This window comes from Bos mutus, chromosome 19 (assembly GCF_027580195.1).
Source record: "Bos mutus isolate GX-2022 chromosome 19, NWIPB_WYAK_1.1, whole genome shotgun sequence".
Taxonomy (NCBI): Eukaryota; Metazoa; Chordata; class Mammalia; order Artiodactyla; family Bovidae; genus Bos; species Bos mutus.
The window spans coordinates 24,852,006-24,871,920 of NC_091635.1; the positions used below are offsets into that span (position 1 = coordinate 24,852,006).

At 38.5% G+C, this 19,915-nt stretch overlaps 1 protein-coding gene and 1 non-coding gene across 2 annotated transcripts in view; one reads left to right on the forward strand and one right to left on the reverse strand.

Annotated features, from left to right (window-relative positions):
• Positions 1 to 19,915, forward strand: part of SKAP1 (src kinase associated phosphoprotein 1) — a 304,772-nt gene that overhangs the window by 17,791 nt on the left and 267,066 nt on the right. The window lies entirely within an intron of this gene.
• LOC138984059 (U6 spliceosomal RNA) lies at positions 442 to 548 on the reverse strand. Its single transcript, XR_011461414.1, has one exon. It is a non-coding gene; the product is annotated as a U6 spliceosomal RNA (small nuclear RNA).

Genomic DNA, 19,915 nt, shown 5'->3' on the forward strand with positions numbered 1-19,915 from the left:
TTACAATATTGTAGTGGTTTTTGCCAAACATCGACATGAATCAGCCACCGGTGCACATGTGTTCCCCATCCTGAACCCCCTTCCCCCCTCCCTCCCCATCCCATCCCCCGGGGTCATCCCAGTGCACCAGCCCTGAGCACCCTGTCTCATGCATCGAACCTGGACTGGCGATCCTCTTCACATATGATAATATACATGTTTCAACGCTACCCTCTCAAATCATCCCACCCTCACCTTCTCCCACAGAGTCCAAAAGACTGTTCTTTACATCTGTGTCTCTTTTGCTGTCTCGCATATAGGGTCATCATTACCATCTTTCTAAATTCCATATATATGCATTAGTATACTGTATGGGAGTTTTTCTTTCTGACTTACTTCACTCTGTATAATAGGCTCCAGTTTCATCCACCTCATTAGAACTGATTCAAATGCATTCTTTTTAAAAATATGGAACGCTTCACAAATTTGCGTGTCATCCTTGCACAGGGGCCATGCTAATCTTTTCTGTATCTTTCCAATTTTAGTATATGTGCTGCCGAAGCAAGCACTGTTTATTGAAATTTTAAACTTAATTGTATGTCATGTATTTAAAAAAAAAAAACCCTTTTGTATTTTACCTAGAGGAGAATTGTTGTTGTTTAATCGCTAAGTCGTGTCTGGCTCTTTTGCGACCCCATGGACTGTAACCCACCAGGCTCCTCTGTCCATGGGATTTCCCAAGCAAGAATACTGGCGTAGGGTTGTCCTTTCCTTCTCCAGGGGTGTCTTCCAGATGCAGGGATTGAACCTGTGTCTCTTCCATTGGCAGGCGGATTCTTTACCACTGAGCCACCAGGGAAGCTCCCTAGAGGAGAATTCTGTAAGCATATTTTTATGGGGAATGATCGTCCAATTTGAGACTCCAGAAACCCTTTCAGTCCTGAAGCCTGGGCCATTCCCCCTTCTGTTGGCTTCCTCTTTGTTAGTGGGAGCGCTCCTTTAATCCCCTGTTCCCTAACTCCAAGCTCTGATGGTGGCGTTGTGACTGGGGAATGACTCCAATGGTCAGGACTGGGAAGGGTATGAGGAGCTGGGTGAGAGCTAGGTTGGAGTTCCCAGGGTTAAGGAAGAGCCTATTGAATAAGCCAGAATGAGAAAGGGAATGGGCTTCACCTAGAAAGGAGGTGAGAGCCAGTGAAGGGACCCAGAGAGAAAGGAGAACAGAATTTCCTCTCATCTCCTACTCTTTCTCTCCTGTCTCTTTACCTCTGACCTCCTCTCCCATTGAGAATGTGGCTACCAACAGGCTTGGAGGTGCTATGATAAGACAGGAGGCTGAGGGTGGGGTAAGGAGAGATGATTGAAGTCAGCAGAAGGTTATTGAAGTTAAAATGACTGTCAAAACAGCAGCAGTGAGAAAACAGATATTTCTGTGATTGTGCCCAGCCAGCCAGGACAACCATTCACGTTTAAAGAACATTTGCAAGTACTTGGGTTTTTTGTTTTGTTTTGTTTTGAACTAATGAGAGGGCTGAAATACTGCCCAGCATTAAACTTAATAGAATTAGTTTTGAGTCATTTCACCCTGTGCCAACAAAAATCTCAAATATTTTCTTGGGTGTAATGCAAGTATAGACAGAAATTTATGGTATCCTTCTTTTCAGAAATGTGAGTTCTGCTTTAGTAGTTCAAATACTTTAGCAAAATATCCCCTCTAGGAACACTTTGATTGGTTTTTGGTTGGTGGAGTTGTTTTCAGCAGCATTTGGTCATTCATCCTGCCTTCAAATTAGAAGGCTGATTGAAGTGAACTTTTGAATTTTAGAAACAATATATCAAAAAAATTTTTCTAACTATTAAAGAACGCCAACTTAAATATTTTGTTCTTTCTGTGTGTTAGGAGCAGTACTTAGAAAATAGATGGAGGCAACCTTTATTTTTTAGTAGTTTGAAAAATGTGACCCTTAAGATGTCATTCTCCTCTAAGTAAATGAAATATCCCCTTGTAGCCTCATAAAATGGACAAGGTGAGAGGCTTGGGAGAATGTCAAAGACTTTCACCAGTCTACAGAACCTAGAGATCTTGGGTGCATCCTGTCAAGTCAGAATCTTTTCAGCTGGCCTTAGACCCTGCAGTGGTTTCTCCCAGGGATCTGATGATTATATCGTGTCTACAAGTTCCCGCATACCCTCCCTTCCCTTGTCCTTCAGTTTTCATTTCCTATTTTCCTTTCCTACTCTGGTTTGATGAAATAGACATTCATAAGCTGCCTGGAAGCTGAAGAAATCTATGTTTTAGGGAAGCTGTGAATTATAATAGGAAGATGCATGTTTGTCAGAGCTGTGTTTATCTTTTTAATATGGGACTTTAAATCATTAGTCTAGGCTTTCCTTGTGGCTCAGACTGTAAAGCGTCTGCCTACAATGCAGGAGACCCGGGTTCGATCCCTGGGTTGGGAAGTTTCCCTGGAGAAGGAAATGGCAGCCCACTCCAGTATTCTTGCCTGGAAAATCCCATGGATGGAGGAGCCCGGTAGGCTATAGTCCATGGGGTTGCAAAGAGTCCGGACACGACTGAGCGACTTCACTTACTTAATTACTTACTTACTTAAATCATTATAGATTACTTTTAGTACAAAATACTGTATATTGCTACAAACTTGCCTTCCAGAATAATCTTTCATCACTGTTGCTCTTACCCCTAACCTTTGTGTTCTTGCTTCCAAGTTAGAATTCTTTCAGTTTCTCCAGCTGAACTAAGATCTGTCACCTTAGGACCTGTGCACACGGTGTTTCCATGCTGGTGCCATTCTTTTCCTCATTCTACCAGCTCCTCCCCACCCCAACATACATACTCGACCTGCTGATCTCGGGGTTTCAGATGAAAGGTTAGGTCTCTGGGAGATCTCCCTAACTTACTTCCCTCTAGACTAGGCGCATCTACTATGGGCCTGTGCCTCCCTCACTTTTCTTCTTATAACTCGTATCACAGTTTATTCTAATTGTCTATTTAAGTCTTTATTCTTTGGTAGACTGTAAACTTTTAGTTTGGATCTGTCTTGTTCACATTTTCAGTATACAGCATATAATAAGTGCTCAATAAATATTTGTAGAAGAATAAAGACATTTAGAAAAAAAAAGTGACAATATTTATGGTACATTTCTGATTTTGTCTTTTCTCCTTGGTGTGAGGAGATTTATACCAGTGTGGTATTGCTCACTCATTAGTCATAGACCTTGTACCATCGGGTATTATGTGCAGTGAGTGATGTGATGTCAGAGGCACCTCTGGAATGTTGTCACTCAGTGGTGGTTTTCACTCTGGGCTTTGTAGTTACAGATGCCTAAGGCATTCTGATTTGATAAGACATGATATTTATATTAGAAGAGTTTTTATTTGCACAAGGCTGATTGCTTAATGGAAAACCCACCTAGAGAGAATGGTGAACTTGGTTAAAATACAGGAGGTGGAAATCTCTTTCTTATTCAGTGGTGAGCAGTGCATTTCTGAGCAGCCTTACTGAGGCACCTTCAGGTCATAATCACTGTAAGTAACATCATCTTCTAAATTGAAAGGCAAATGTATTATATGTTGGTCTGTAGTTTTCTTTCCTTAGTATTTTTAAAGATATTTTCCTTAATATCTTTAAGTTTTGATATCAGGGTTATTCTGGCTTATAAAATGAATTGGGAAGTGTGTAAAATACTAGATGCATAATCCCTCCTATAGCTCTTGCTTTTGGCTTATTTACATTTTATTATAAATTTGTTCATCTAGTGAGTTGTGGGAGTATTTTTAGATCAGGTTAAAAAAAAAGATGAGACAGGTGGAAGAGGTTGTCTTTGTGCCATGTTATTCCTCTGAGTAGATGACACTTGCAGATGAAGGAACAAGTACTTAAATAAACACATGGCCCTCTAAAGTGTTTTGCAATGAAGCCTGCAAAAAAGTAATTTTAAAGTGAAACTTAACAAGTAAAGTCATAATAAAATATCAAAGTATCAAATATCCCCCAATGAGTTGGGGGATAATTAGATCCTGTTGATTCCCTTTTAACAATTTTAGTATCTACAAATATAGTTACATGGGATATTTTACTTATAAGAATTTAGTAAGGCAAGTAGAAGTTCAAAATAATATATACACACATACATATATATTTAACATCTATAGGCACAAAGTATACATTACAACCATCTATCTCCCGTAGGATCTTTATTCCGCAGAATCATTATTCCACAGGATCTTTATTCTGCCTGGGTGTCCTCCTTTACTGTTCCCAGCTGTGAATCAGTACAACCTACTACTGCTGAGTGAAATGAAGAGGAGGGTGAAAAATTAAAGTCAGTCTAAGCTAAGAGTGATATTACACTATGCTTGCATAGTAATTTTAATTTTACTTTTTTCATATGTAAAACACATATTTTAGAACATGTAGAAGAGTATGAAGAAGACGATAAAATGGCTTGTAATTCCACTACCTAGAGATGACCATTGTTGATATTTTGGTGTCTTATCACAGTACCTGATTGACCTGTGCTGCTGCTGCTGCTGCTGCTAAGTCGCTTCAGTCATGTCGGACTCTGTGCCACCCCATAGACAGCAACCCACCAGCCTCCCCCGTCCCTGGGATTCTCTAGGCAAGAACACTGGAGTGGGTTGCCATTTCCTTCTCCATGATTGACCTGTAGGAAGGACTCAATTTAGACTGGGTTAATGACTGAATTAAGCCAAGGACCCCCCCCTTTTTTTTGGGTAAAATGTCAAGATTATATCATATATTAAAAATTAATAGACTAGTTTTTAGAATAGTTTTAGATTTACAGGAAAGATTGAACAGGTAGTACAGAGAATTCTCCTTTTCCCTTCCCCCTCCCCCCAATTGCCTCCATTATTAGCTAACTTTCACATTAGTATGATACATTTGTTACAGTTAATGAACCAGTACTGATGTGTTATTGACTAAAGTCTGCAGTTTATTCAGTCTTGTCAGACTCTTTGTGACCCGGTGGACCATACAGTCCATGGAATTCTCCAGGCCAGAATACTGGAGTGAGTAGCTTATCCCTTCTCCAGTGGATCTTCCCGACCCAGGAATCGAACTGGGGTCTCCTGCACCGCAGGCAGATTCTTCACCAGCTGAGCTACCAGGGAAGCCCCTCCTCCCCCTTTCTTTGGGTAAAATGTCAAGATTATATCATATACCACTTCTTAAAAATTAATAGACTAGTTTTTAGAATAATTTTAGATTTACAGAAAAGATTGAGCAGGTAGTACAGAGAATTGTCCTATTCCCTGTCCCTCCAATTTCCTCCATTATTAATTAACTTTCACATTAGTATGAACCATTTGTTACAATTAATGAACTATTTGTTACAATTAATGAACCTATACTGATGTGTTATTGATGGAAAATCTGTAGTTTATTCCATTTCCCTTAGTTTTTACCTAATGTCCTTTTTCTTTTCCAGGATCCTCTTCAGGATATCTCATTTAATTTAATTCTTTAGAACTCCTCTGCAACTGTTTCTCAAACTTTCCTTGTTTTTGATGATCTTGAGAGTTTTGAGGAGTACTGGTCAAGTATATTGTAGAATGCTATATATTAGAATTTGTCTGACCATTTTCTCATGATTAGACTAGGTTTTTGGAAAGAAGATCACAGAAGTAAAGTGTCATTCTCATCACATGTCAAGGGTACATACAATCAACATGATTTATAACTGTTGATGTTTTCTTTGATTGCCTGGCTGATAAAGTTTCTGTCAAGTTACTCTTTGTTTCCCCTTTCAATACTGTATTCTTTGGAAGGAAGTCTCTATGTGCAGTCTACACTTGAGTGTTGGGAGTTATGCTCCTTCTTCCTTGGGGTGGTGTGTCTACATTATTTGGAATTATGCACTGGAGATTTGTGTTTTCTCCCCTGTGTATTAATTTATTCATTTATTTATTAATATTTATATCATTGTGGACTCATGAATACTTATTTTATACTTTGAGTTATAATCCAATGTTACTTAACTTTGTTGCTCAAATTGTTCTGACTTTGGCCACTAGGCTCTTTTACTTGGCTTCTGGGTTCCTTTTGACATGTCACATCAAGTGTGTGTGTGTATGTTTTGGGCACTTCCTTACTTTCTGGCCACACAAAATGGTCCAGGCTCATTTTGTATGTTTCCTGCCCTAGACCTAGAATAAGCCATCTCTCAAAAAAGCCTTGGTTCCTTTTATTGAAGATTGGTTTTAGAAACCATGGTCTTGGTAGTAGATATGCTCTTTTTCACTGGGACGTTGTTTCTTTTAGGTCTTCTCACTGACAAACAAAGATATATATGTATGCATAATAATCCCACATATACATATGCATGCCATGCCAAGTCTCTTCAGTCCTGTCCAATTCTTTGCGACCCTATGGACTATAGCCTGCCAGGCTCTTCTGTCCATGGGATTCTTTAGGCAAGAATACTTAAGTGGGTTGCCATGCCCTCCTCCAGGGGACTTTCCCAACCCAGGGATGGAACCCGCATCTCTTATATTTTCTGCACTGGCAGGCGGGTTCTTTACCACTAACAACATATACGTTTATCTATTAGCAATTTCTATGGGTTTCCATTGTGGCCCAGTTGGTAAAGAATCTGCCTGCAATGTGGGAGACCTGGGTTGGGAAGATTCCCTAGAGAAGGGAAAGGCTACCCAGTCCAGTATTCTGGCCTGGAGCATTCTATGGACTGTACAGTCCATGGGACCACAAAGAGTTGGCCACGACTGAGCGGCTTTCACACTAGCATATATATATCTGTATCTGGTACAAACTTAAACATGAGTTCTTTTTTTTTCATTTTTTTTTTCAAACCTTTCTTTAGACTTTCAATAGCTTGCAGCAAGGGAGCTGCTCTGCTGCGTACAAAACCCCAACCCAGAAGCAGGTCGTCTACCAGTGGTTCCCCATGGTAGCACCAGGTTTCGTCTAGCACCAGGTTCCCCATGAACGTGTGGTCCTTGATAGGTGAGGGAGCTAAACATGAGCTCTTATTGATGTCTTGAACTCTAATTCATTTTAGACTGCTCTCCTTACTATTCTTTAAAGTTGAGCCAACATTGTTTTATAACATTGTATAAGTTTCATGTGTACAACATTCTATTTCTACCTCTGTGTACACTACAGTGTGCTCACCACCAAAAATTTAATTCCTTGCTATCACATATAGTTGACATCCTTTTACCCGTTTCACCCTCCTCCCCTCCCTTCTGACAGCCAATGTTCTGTTCACTGTATCCACATGTTTGTTTTTGTTTGGTCTGTTTTGTTCATTTATTTTATTTGTTCATTTATTTTATTTGCTTTTTATATTCCACACATGAGCGAAATTTTACAAGATTTGTCTTTCTCCCTCTGACTTGTTTCACTTGGCATAATACCTTCAAGGTCCATCCATTGTTGTCACAAATGGCAAGATTTCATCATTTTTTTATGGCTGAATGGTAATCCATCATTATATATATATATATGGCTTCCCTGGTGGCTCAGATGGTAAAGCGTCTGCCTGCAATGCGGGAGACCCGGGTTCGATTCCTGAGTCGGGAAGATCCCCTGGAGAAGGAAATGGCAATCCACTCCAGCACTCTTGCCTGCAAAATCCCATGGATGGAGGAGCCTGATAGGCTACAGTCCCTGGGGTTGCAAAGAGTCGGACATCTTCTTTATCCATTCATCTATTGATGGGCACTGGGGTTGTTTCCATATCTTAGCTATTGTAAAAAATGCTGTGATAATGGAGATGGAAATGGCAACCCACTCCAGTATTCTTGCCGGGAAATTCCGATCGACAGAGCAGCCTGGCAGGCTACAGTCCATTGGGTCGGAAAAGAGTCAGACATGACTTAGCAACTAAACAACAAGGTCTACAGGACCCAGTTAAAGAGAAACAGGAATTTAGAATGATTCTCAATTTTTTGGCCCGGTCAGTTAGGTAGATGATGATGTCATTCAAAGGTATAGGGAAAGATAATGGATTCAATTTGTATACCTTTATTTGAGAGTTTGTAGATGCATAGTCAGTTTTTGGCAAAACCTTGGTGCATAGTGATTTTATGATTTAGAAAATGAATAAATAAAGGAGTCCAATTTGTTAAAACATGCTGTGATGAAAATAGAGGTGCATATACCTTTTTGAATTATTGTGTTTGTATTCTTTAGATAAATACCCAGAAATGGAATAGCTGAATCATATGGTAGTTTAATTCTTAATTTTTTGAGAAATCTCCATATTGTTTTCCATAGTGGTGGCACCAATTTATACTCTTACCAACAGTGCATGAGGGGTCCTTTTTCTCCACATCTTCTCCAACACTTATTACTTCTTGCCTTTTTGATAATAGCTATTCTAATGGATTGAGGTGATATCTATCTCATTGTGGTTTTGATTTACATTTCCCCAATAATGATTTTGAACATCTTTTCATGTTGGCCATTTGTATCTCTTCTTTGGAAAAATATCTGTTCAGCCCTTCTCCTCAATATTTTTGCTTCTTGTTCCTCTCCTTTCCACTCCAACACTGAGAAACCTGACTCCTACCATTCACCATCCACTTGTTGTTTGATTAGAGTATACGTGTATAGCAGTATAAGAAGTGATAACCTGGACACCCACTGGAAACTGTTGACTAGGGTCCAGTATTCACCTGCAGCTCCTTTTGCCTTTAGTATTATAGACTACCCATTACCAATGTTACTTAGGCCACCACCTTTCCCCCATTCAGTGAGTTTAATTCATATATTTGTAATTAGTTAGATTATGTTGTTTGTCTGCAATTTTCCCTGAGATCCCCCAACCTGCAAAATGATTTTTTGAAATCTACAGACATTAAAGGTCATTCTTTGTGTTGTAAAGCCCTATGCTGCTGCTGCTGCTAAGTTGCTTCAGTCGTGTCCGACTCTGTGCAACCCCACAGACGGCAGCCCACCAGGCTCCTCCATCCATGGGATTTTCCAGGCAAGAGTACTGGAGTGGGGTGCCATTGCCTTCTCCATGTAAAGTCCTATAGGTTTTGACAATTATAAAATGCCACGTGTCAACCATTAAAGTGTCATACAATATAGTTTCACTGCCCTAAAAGTCTCCTGTGCTTTATCTATTCATCCCTCTGACTCCTCTTGAACCCCTTGCCAACCACTGATTTTTTTATATTGTTGCCTTTTCCAGAATGTTATGTAGTAGGAACCACACAGTATGTAACCTTTTCAGATTGGCTTCTTTCACATCAGTTCAGTTCAGTTCAGTCGCTCAGTCATGTCCGACTCCTTGTGAGCCCATGGACTGCAGCACACCAGGCCTCCCTGTCCATCCAACTCCCAGAGTTTACTCAAACTCATGTCCATTGAGTCAGTGATGCCATCCAACCATCTCACCCTCTGTCGTGCCCTTCTCCTCCTGCCTTCAATCTTTCCCAGCATCAGGGTCTTTTCAAATGAGTCAGTTCTTTGCATGAGGTGGCCAAAGTGTTGAAGTTTCAGCTTCAGCATCAGTCCTTCCAATGAACACCCAGGACTGATTTCCCTTAGGATGGACTGGTTGGATCTCCTTGCAGTCCAAGGGACTCTCAAGAGTCTTCTCCAACACCACAGTTCAAAAGCATCAATTCTTTGGCGCTCAGCTTTCTTCACAGTCCAACTCTCACATCCATACATGACTACTGGAAAAACCATAGCTTTGACTAGATGGACCTTTGATGGCAAAGTAATGTCTCTGCTTTTTAATATGCTTCTAGGTTGGTTATAACTTTTCTTCCAAGGAGCAAGCATCTTTTAATATCATGACTGTAGTCACCATCTGCAGTGATTTTGGAGCCCCCAAAAATAGTCTGTCACTGTTTCCACTGTTTCTCCACCCTTTTGCCATGAATTGATGGGACCAGATGCCATGATCTTAGTTTTCTGAATGTTGGGTTTTAACCCAACTTTTTCCCTCTACTCTTTCACTTTCATCTAGAGGCTCTTTAGTTCTTCTTCACTTTCTGCTGTAAGGGTAGTGTCATCTGCATATCTGAAGTTACTGATATTTCTCCTGGAAGTGTTGATTCCAGTTTGTGCTTCATCCAACCCAGCATTTCTCATAATGTACTCTGCATATAAGTTAAATAAGAAGGGTCACAATATACAAACTTGATGTACTCCTTTGCCGATTTGGAACCAGTCTGTTGTTCCATGTCCAGTTCTAACTGTTGCTTCCTGACCTGCATACAGATTTCTCAAGAGGCAGGTCAGGTGGTCTGGTATTCCCATCTCTTTCAGAATTTTCCACAGTTTGTGATGATCCACACAGTCAAAGGCTTTGGCATAGTCAATAAAGCAGAAGTAGATGTTTTTTTGGAACTTTCTTGCTTTTTCGATGATCCAATAGATGTTGGCAATTTGATCTCTGGTTCCTCTTCCTTTTCTAAAACCAGCTTGAACATCTGGAGGTTCACGGTTCACATACTGTTGAAGCCTGGCTTGGAGAATTTTGAGCATTACTTTACTAGTGTGTGAGGTGAGTACAATTGTTTGGTAATTTGAGCGTTCTTTGGCATTGCCTTTCTTTGGGATTGGAATGAAAACTGACCTTTTCTAGTCCCATGGGCACTGCTGAGTTTTCCACATTTGCTGGCATATTGACTGCAGCACTTTCACAGCATCATCTTTTATGATTTGAAATAGCTCAACTGGAATTCCATCACCTCCACTAGCTTTGTTCATAGTGATGCTTCCTAAGGCCCACTTGACTTCTTATTCCAGGATGTCTGGCTCTAGGTGAGTGATCACACCATCATGATTATCTGGGTCATGATGATCTTTTTTGTATAGTTCTTCTGTGTATTCTTGCCACCTCTTCTTAATATCTTCTGCTTCTGTTAGGTCCTTACCATTTTTGTGCCCATCTTTGCATGTTCCCTTGGTATCTCTAATTTTCTTGAAGAGATCTTTAGTCTTTCCCATTTTGTTGTTTTCCTCTATTAGTTTGCACTGATTGCTGAGGAAAGCTTTCTTATCTCTTCTTGTTATTCTTTGGAACTCTGCATTCAAATGGGTATATCTTTCCTTTTCTCCTTTACCTTCGCTTCTCTTCCTTTCACAGCTATTTGTAAGGCCTCCTCAGACAACCATTTTGCCTTTTTGCATTTCTTTTTCTTGGGGATGGTCTTGATCCCTGCCTCCTGTACAATGTAATGAACTTCCATCCATAGTTATGCAGGCACTCTGTCTATCAGATCTAATCCCTTGAATCTATTTCTCACTTCTACTATATAATCTTAAGGGATTTGATTTAGGTCATATCTGAATGGTCTAGTGGTTTTCCCACTTTCTTCAGTTTAAGTCTGAATTTGGCAATAAGGAGTTCATGATCTGAGCCATAGTCAGCTCCCAGTCTTGTTTTTGCTGACTGTATAGAGCTTCTCTGTCATGGCTGCAAAGAATATAATCAATCTGATTTCGGTGTTGACCATCTGGTGATGTCCATGTGTAGTCTTCTCTTGTGTTGTTGGAAGAAGGTGTTTGCTAACTCTGTTAGCCTTTACCCTGCTTCATTCTGTACTCCAAGGCCAAATTTGCCTGTTACTCCAGGTGTTTCTTGACTTCCTACTTTTGCATTCCAGTCCCCTATAATGAAAAGGACATCTTTTTTGGGTGTTAGTTCTAGAAGTTCTTGTACACTATTCAACTTCAGCTTCTTCAGCATTTCTGGTGGGGTCATAGACTTGGATTACTGTGCTATTGAATGGTTTGCCTTGGAAACAAACAGAGATCATTCTGTCATTTTTGAGATTGCATCCAAATAGTGCATTTCACACTCTTTTGTTGACTATGATGGCTAATCCATTTCTTTAATACATTTAAGGTTCCCCAGTGACACCTCATGCGAAGAGTTGACTCATTGGAAAAGACTCTGATGCTGGGAGGGATTGAGGGCAGGAGGAGAAGGGGATGACAGAGGATGAGATGGCTGGATGGCATCACCGACTCGATGGACGTGAGTTTGAGTGAACTCCGGGAGTTGGTGATGGACAGGGTTGCCTGGCGTGCTGTGATCCATGGGGTCGGAAAGAGTCGGACACAACTGAGCAACTGAACTGAACTGAATGTTTTTTCATTTCTTGAGAGTTCATTTCTTGTTTGCACTGAATAGTATTCCACCAGTTGTATATATCACAATTTATTTATCCACTTACCTACTGAAGGACATTTTGATTGCTTCTAAAAATTTAGCAAGTATAGATAAAGCTGCTCTAATCTAAATGTGCAGATTTTTCTGTGGACTTAAGTTTTCAAGTCAGTTGGGTGAATACTTAGGAGTGTGATTGCTGGATCTTATGGTAAGACTACATTTAGCTTTGTAAGAAATCAAGCCACCTTCCAAAGTGGATATACCATTTTGCATTCCCATCAGCAATTAATGAGATTCTGGTTGCTCTGTATCCTTGTCAGCCATTGGTATTGTCAATTTTTAAAAATGTATTCATTCTAGTAGGTACATAGTGATATATCATTGTTTTAATTTGCAGTTTCCTAATGACATACGATTATGCTGATTTGCTCACCAGAGACCTGGTGAGGTCTCTGTTCACATTTTATGTCCATTTCGAAACTGGGTTGTTTGTTTTCTTATTATTGAGTTTTAAGAGTTCTTTAACTATTTTGGATACACGTCCTTTATTAGGTATGTGTTTTGTAAAGATTTTCTACCAATCTGTGGCTTGTCTTTTTATTCTCTTAACACTATCTTTTGTAGAACAGCAGTTTTTCATTTTTATGAAGTCTAAATTATTTCTTTCATGGATCATTGGATCATGCTTTTGGTCTTATAACTAAAAACCCATTGCCAAACCCAAGGCCACTTACATTTCCTCCTGTGTGCATTTTAGTCTATGATTTACTTGAGTTAATTTTTGTATAAAGGGAGAGCAGTGCCATTTTTTTTTTAACTTGGTTGTTTAGTTGTCCCAGCACAATTTGTTAAAAAGGTTTATCCTCTCTTGGTTGAATTGCTTTACATCTTTTTTCAAAGATCAACTGACTGTGTTTGTGTAGGTCTATTTCTGTGTTCTCTGTTCTGTTCCATTAATCTGTGTCTGTTCTTGCAATGATACTACTCTATCTTGATCACCGCATCATAGTAGTAAGTCTTTAGGTTGAGTAATGTCAGTCCTTCAATCTTCCTCCTCCTGTCCCACTCTCCTTTTTTCTTCATCTTCCTCTTCTCCTTTTCCTTGAGTATTGTATTAAAAATATGCTGTGAGAATATTTGAATTCCTTCCATTTCCTCATGAATATTATTTTTAATTGGTTACAAAATACTTCATTATATGATCTGTGATATAACCAGTGTTTAGTGGAAAAAGTTCAAAACTTTTGATATCTCATTTTTGTAAATGAAAATAAAGTTATGTTAGGACAGAATAAAAACTGAATGAGTGATGGGATTGTAAATAATTGTAATTGTGTTCCTTATATCAACTGATTTATTTTCCAGTGTTTCTATTAATACAATGAGTAGCAATGCCTTTTTTATTAGGGAAAGGTAAATATGTTTGTGTTTGTTTTCTAAAGTCTGAGAAATACCTTTTCTTCCTTTTCTCCTCTGAATCTGATATTGGTATTTCTCTGTGTTGCTTTTATGAATCTTAATAAAATCTTTATGGACTTATCAAATTTATTGGTCTTTTAAAAGAACCAAGCAATGCTTTTTCTGCTTTAAATGCTTTAAATGGAAGTCTATTTAATTGACTTCCATTCTTATTTTTTATTATTTTCTTTTTCCTGTTTGGAGTTTAATTTGGTCTTCTTTTTCTATTTTCTTAAGATGAAAACTTAGATCATTGATTTTAAACCTTTCTTCTTTTCTACCATAAACATTTAAAGTTGTGTGTTTCCCTTAAGTGTGGCTTTAACTGCATCCTACAAATTTGGGTGGATTTTATAATTTTTATAATATTTTTATTTTATAATCATTCAGTTTATTAAAAGAAGAATACTTCCTCTTTGAATTATGTTTCTTCAAATTGTTGAGGCTTTTTAGATACCTCATTGTTATTGATTTCTAACTTAATTCTTTTTGATTAGAGAACATACTCTAAGATTTTAGATTTTTGATGTTTATAAGACTTATTTTATGGCCTAGAATAATGTATATCTTGGTGAACCCTTCATCCACCTAAAAAAAGTATATTCTATAGTTGTTAGATGTAGCATTGTATGAATGCCAATTGGATCAAAGTTAATAGTGTTGCTCACATTCTCTATCTCTTTAGTGATTATTTATCTGGTAGTTTTATTAGTTTCTTAAAGAGGATAGTAAAATTTCTAACTATGATTGTAGATATGTTTTTTTCTTGCTTTAGTTCTGTTGGAATTTGCTTCAAGTATTTTGAAGCTATTTTGTTATGTGAATGCTGCTGCTGCTGCTGCTAAGTCGCTTCAGTCGTGTCCGACTCTGTGCTATCCCATAGACGGCAGCCTGCCAGGCTCCTCTGTCCCTGGGATTCTCCAGGCAAGAGTACTGGAGTGGGTTGCCATTTCCTTCTCCAATGCATGCATGCATGCATGCTAAGTCGCTTCAGTCGTGTCCAACTCTGTGTGACCCTATGGACAGTAGCCCACCAGGCTCCTCTGTCCACGTGATTCTCTAGGCAAGAATACTGGAGTGGGTTGCCATTTCCTCTCCTGTTATGTGCATACACATTTATAATTTTTTTGTCTTCCTGATGACTTGGCCCTTTTATCATTATGAAATATCCCTTTTTATATCTGGTAATATTCCATGTCCTGAAGTCTACTTTGGCATTAATATAGCCATTCCATCTTCCTTATGCTTAGTCTTAGCATACTGTATAATTTCCATTCTTTTTTCCAGCTTGTGTCTTTATTGGAATATAGTTGATTTACAATGTGTTAGTTTCAGATGTACACCAAAGTGAATCAGTTATCCATATAAATATACATATGTATACATATATGTATATCTCCACTATTTTTTAAGATTATTTTCTCTGTGTCTTCATATTTAAAATGTGTCTCTTGTAGATTACTATGATAATTATATGCTAATAAAATGGACAACCTAGAAGAAATGGACAAATTCCTAGAAATGTACAATCTCCCATGACTGAATCAGGAAGAAATGTAAAACATGAATAGACCAATTACCAGTAATTGAATCAGTATTTTAAAAATTCCCAAGAAACAAAATTCCAGGACCAAATGGCTTTATAGGTGAATTCTACCAAACAATTAGAGAACGATTAACACCTATCCTTACCAAACTATTCCAAAAATATTACTGAGGAAGGAATGCTTCTGAGAACTCGTTCTGTGAAGGCAGTATCACCCTGATACCAAAACTAGACAAAGATATAATAATTAAAAAAGAGAAAATTACAGGTCAATATCACTGATGAACACGAATGCAGAAATCCTCAACAAAATATTAACAAACCAAATAAATATGTTAAAAGGATCATATACCATGATCAAGTGGGATTAATCCCAGGGATGCAATGATGATTCAGTATCTACAAATCAATCAATGTAATACACCACATTAACAAATTGAAGAATAAAAATCATATGATCATCATATGTTATGAAAAAAGATTTTGACAAAATTCAACATCCATTTATGATAAAACTCTCAACAAAATGGATATAGAAGGAATATATCTCAACATAAGAAAGGCCATATATGACAGGCCTACAGCTAACATCATACTGAATGATGAAAAGCTGGATGCATTTTCTCTAAGGTCAGGAACAAGACAAGGATGCCCTTGAGGGTGTTATGCTGCTAAGTAAAATAAATCATACAGAGAAGGATAAATACCATATGATTTCACTTATATGTGAACCTAAAAAAACAACAACAAATGAACAATCAAAACAAAACAGAAACAGAGTGATAGCTACAGAGAATAAACAGATGGCTGCCAGAATGGAGAGCAGGGAGGGGAAGGAGAGAGGTGAGGGATACTGAGAGGCACAAACTCCTAGTTACAAAACAAATGAGCCATGGGTATGAAATGCACAGTGTGGAGAATAAAGCCAGTAACTATGTAGTATCTTTGGATGGTGACAGATGATAACTGGACTTATTGTGGTGATCATTTTTAAGTGTATAGAAATTGTAAATCACTGTGTTGTATACCAGGCTTCCCAGGTGGCTCTAGTGGTAAAGAACCTACCTGCCAATGCAGGAGACATAATGAGACTTGGGTTTAATCCCTAGGTTGGGAAGATCCCCTGGAGGAGGGCATGGCAACCCACTCCAGTATTCTTGCCTGGAGAATCCAATGGACAGAGGAGCCTGGTGGGCTACAGTCCACAGGGTCACAAAGAGTAGGACATGACTGAAACAACAGGGTGCATGCTTGTTGTATGCCAGGAACTGACAGACTGTTGTAGGTCAATTATACTTCAAAAACAATCAAGCTCATAGAAAAAGAGATCAGATTTGTGATTAGCAGAAGTTGGGCATTGGGGGAGAGGGAATTGGATGAATGGTCAAAAGTTACAAACTTTCAGTCATAAGTAAGTATTAGGGATGTAATGTACAACATGGTCGGAGAAGGCAATGGCACCACACTCCAGTACTCTTGCCTGGAAAATCCCATGGATGGAGGAGCCTGGAAGGCTGCAGTCCATGGGGTCGCTGAGGATCGGACACGACTGAGCGACTTCACTTTCACTTTTCACTTTCATGCATTGGAGAAGGAAATGGCAACCCACTCCAGTGTTATTGCCTGGAGAATCCCGGGGACGGGGGAGCCTGGTGGGCTGCCGTCTATGGGGTCACACAGAGTCGGACATGACTGAAGTGACTTAGCAGTACAATATGGTAAATGTAATTAACACTGCTGTACAGTATATATAGGGCTTCCCTGGTGGCTCAGTGGTAAAGAATCTGGCTGCCACTGCAGGAGACACAGGTTTGATCCCTGGATTGGAAAGATCACCTGGAGAAGGAAATTGCAAGTCACTCCAGTATTCTTGCCTAGGAAATCCCATGGACAGAGGAGCCTGGCAGACTATAGCCCATGGGGTCATGAAAGAGTAGGACACAACTTAGTAACTAAACAACAACAACAGTATACATAAAAGTTGTTAAGACAGTAAATGCTTAAGAGTTCTTATTACAAGGGAAAAAATTATTTCTTTAATTTTCTATCTGTATGAGATGATAAGTATAATTTTACTGTGGTAATCATGGCATATGTATGTCAAATCATTATGCTGTGCATCTTAAACAATGCTATATGTGAATTATATCTCAATAAAACTGGAAGGAAAAAAAGTGTCTCCTGTAGACAGACAGCATATAATTGGGTCTTGCATTTTTACTCAGTTAGACAGTCTCTGCTTTTTAATTGAAGTGTTTAGTTCATTTACAACTAATGCAACTATTGCTATGGATGGATTTAGGGTCTACCATTGAAGTATTTCTTTTCCAGCTGTCACATTTTTGGCTATACTTGCCCTTTTAAAAAGTCAAATGCTTTTTAATATTCCATTTTGATTTCTATTTAAAAAAATTGTTCCTCTTTATTTTGTCTGTTAGGGTTGTTCCATTGATTACAGTGTGTTCCTTAACTTATCACAGGCTACTCAGAATTAATTTTATACCACTAAAGGTGCTTCATTTACTCTGCTTTCCCCATCCTCTGTTTTATCACTATATATATATTATAAGCTGTGCAGTGCAGTTTTATAATCTCTGCTTCAGATTGCCAGTTATCTTTTGAAGAGATTAGGAGAAAAAAGTGATAATGTTTTATATTTACCCACATATTTAGCATTTTGGTACTGCTGTTGATCTGAGTTTCCCTTTAGTGTCAGTTCCCTTTAGCTTGACGAATTTTCATTTAGATTTCTATTTAGAGCAGGTTTCTTAGCAAAAATTTTTCTCAGTTTTTGTTCATATGAAAAGTGTCTTTATTTTGTCTTTACATTTGGACAGTTATTGTCACTGGATATAGAATTCTTGGTTGACAAGTTTTTTCCCTTTTCTTTTCAAAATTTTAAATATGTTATTTTAGCATCTTCTGGCCTCCATTATTTTTGATGAAAAGTCAACTCTCGTTCCTATCATTATTCTTCTGTGTGTGATGGATCATTTTCTCTGGCTTCTTTGAAATTCTCTTTATTTTAGGTTTTCAACAGTTTGCCTGTAATTTACCTGTGTTTAGTTTTCTTTGTTTTTATCCAACTGAGCTTCCACTGAGCTTCTTGAATCTGTAAATTGCTATTTTTTCACCAAATTTGGGAAATTTTTGACTTATTTTTTCTGTTATTTCTTCTGGTACATTTTCTTTCCTATTCTGGTTTTAATCTTCTTCTGAGACTCCAAATATATGTTAAGTTGTGGCATTGGTGTTTTCCCACAGTCCAGTAAGCTTTTTGCCTAAGGGTGCATGGCAACCCACTCCAGTGTTCTTGCCTGGAGAATCCCAGGGACGGCAGAGCCTGGTGGGCTGCCGTCTCTGGGGTCGCACAGAGTTGGACACGACTGAAGCGACTTAGCAGCAGCAGCAGCAGCTCCCCAGCCACTCCACACCAAATGAACTGGGAGTACCTTTAGGTGAAAAGCTATATAAATAAAAGTCTCACCCAGTCGTTCTCTTCTTTCAGGGATCAAATCCCCACCAATTTCTGCCTGCTTTGGCTACTGCTTTCATTGTTTTTGGTTTAGTTGTATCTGACTTTTTGTGACCCCATGGATTGGGATTTTCCAGGCAAGAATACTGGAGTGGGTTGCCATTTCCTTTTTCCAGGGGATCTTCCTGACCTGGGGATTGAACCCTTGTCTCCTGCCTGTATCTCCTACGTTGCAGGCAGATTCTTTACCGCTGGGCCACCAGAGAAGCCCTTGGCTACTGTTCAGTGCCCTAAAATAGGTGCTCTTAATTTTTTGTCTAGTGTTGACAATTCTTATCTGTGGGAAAATCATTGCAACACAAGCTATTCTTCTTTTGCCCAGAAAGCTGTCAATTTTTAAAGCATTTATTTTCTGGTTACCCAAGTGAATTCTTAAAATTTCTAAAAGTTTTCCAAGTTCACTTTAAGCTTATATGTATTTGGTCATAATATCTGCACATAATGACTTCTTTTCCCTTCTAAGACTTCTTTTTCCTTCTAAGACTTATTTTTGTGTAAAACCTCCACAACAATGTTATTTGACAGTGGAAGTAGCTGAAAAAACAATCTTTAATAATAACAATTTAGTTTTTCAGCCATAAATATGAAGCTAGTTGAGAAGGTAGTCTTTTACTTACATATGTGACCCCATGGACTGTAGCTCACCAGGCTTCTCTGTCCATGGAATTTTCCAGTATTCTTGCCTGGAGAATTCCATGGACAGAGGAGCCTGGTGGGCTACAGCCCATGGGGTTGCAAAGAGTTGGACACAACTGGGCAACTAACACACACACACACAAACACAATATAGTTTTGTCACAAACAGATAATAAATATCATCAGAGAAAGTTTTGTCATTTGCAAAAAGGTTTGTATAAACTTCTTTTTTAACCTATTATATAAATGGGCTTCCCTGGTGGCTCAGATGGTAAAGAAATTGCCTGCAATTTCAGAGATCCAGGTTCGATCCCTGGGTCAGGAACATCCCCTGGAGAAGAGAATGGCTACCCACTCCAGTATTCTTGCCTGGAGAATTTCATGCACAGATGAACCTGGTCAGTTACAGTTCATGGATTGCAAAGAGTTAGATATTACTAAGCAACTAACACTTATAAGAGATGTATTAGTATGTAATATGTCAATAATATTGAAACATCTTTATATTACCAGGATAAATTGTATTGTTCTTTTAATATACTGTTAGGTGTGATCTACTGGTGTTTTATTTAGGATTTTTGTATCTATATTAACTTCTAAAATTTTAATTTAAAATT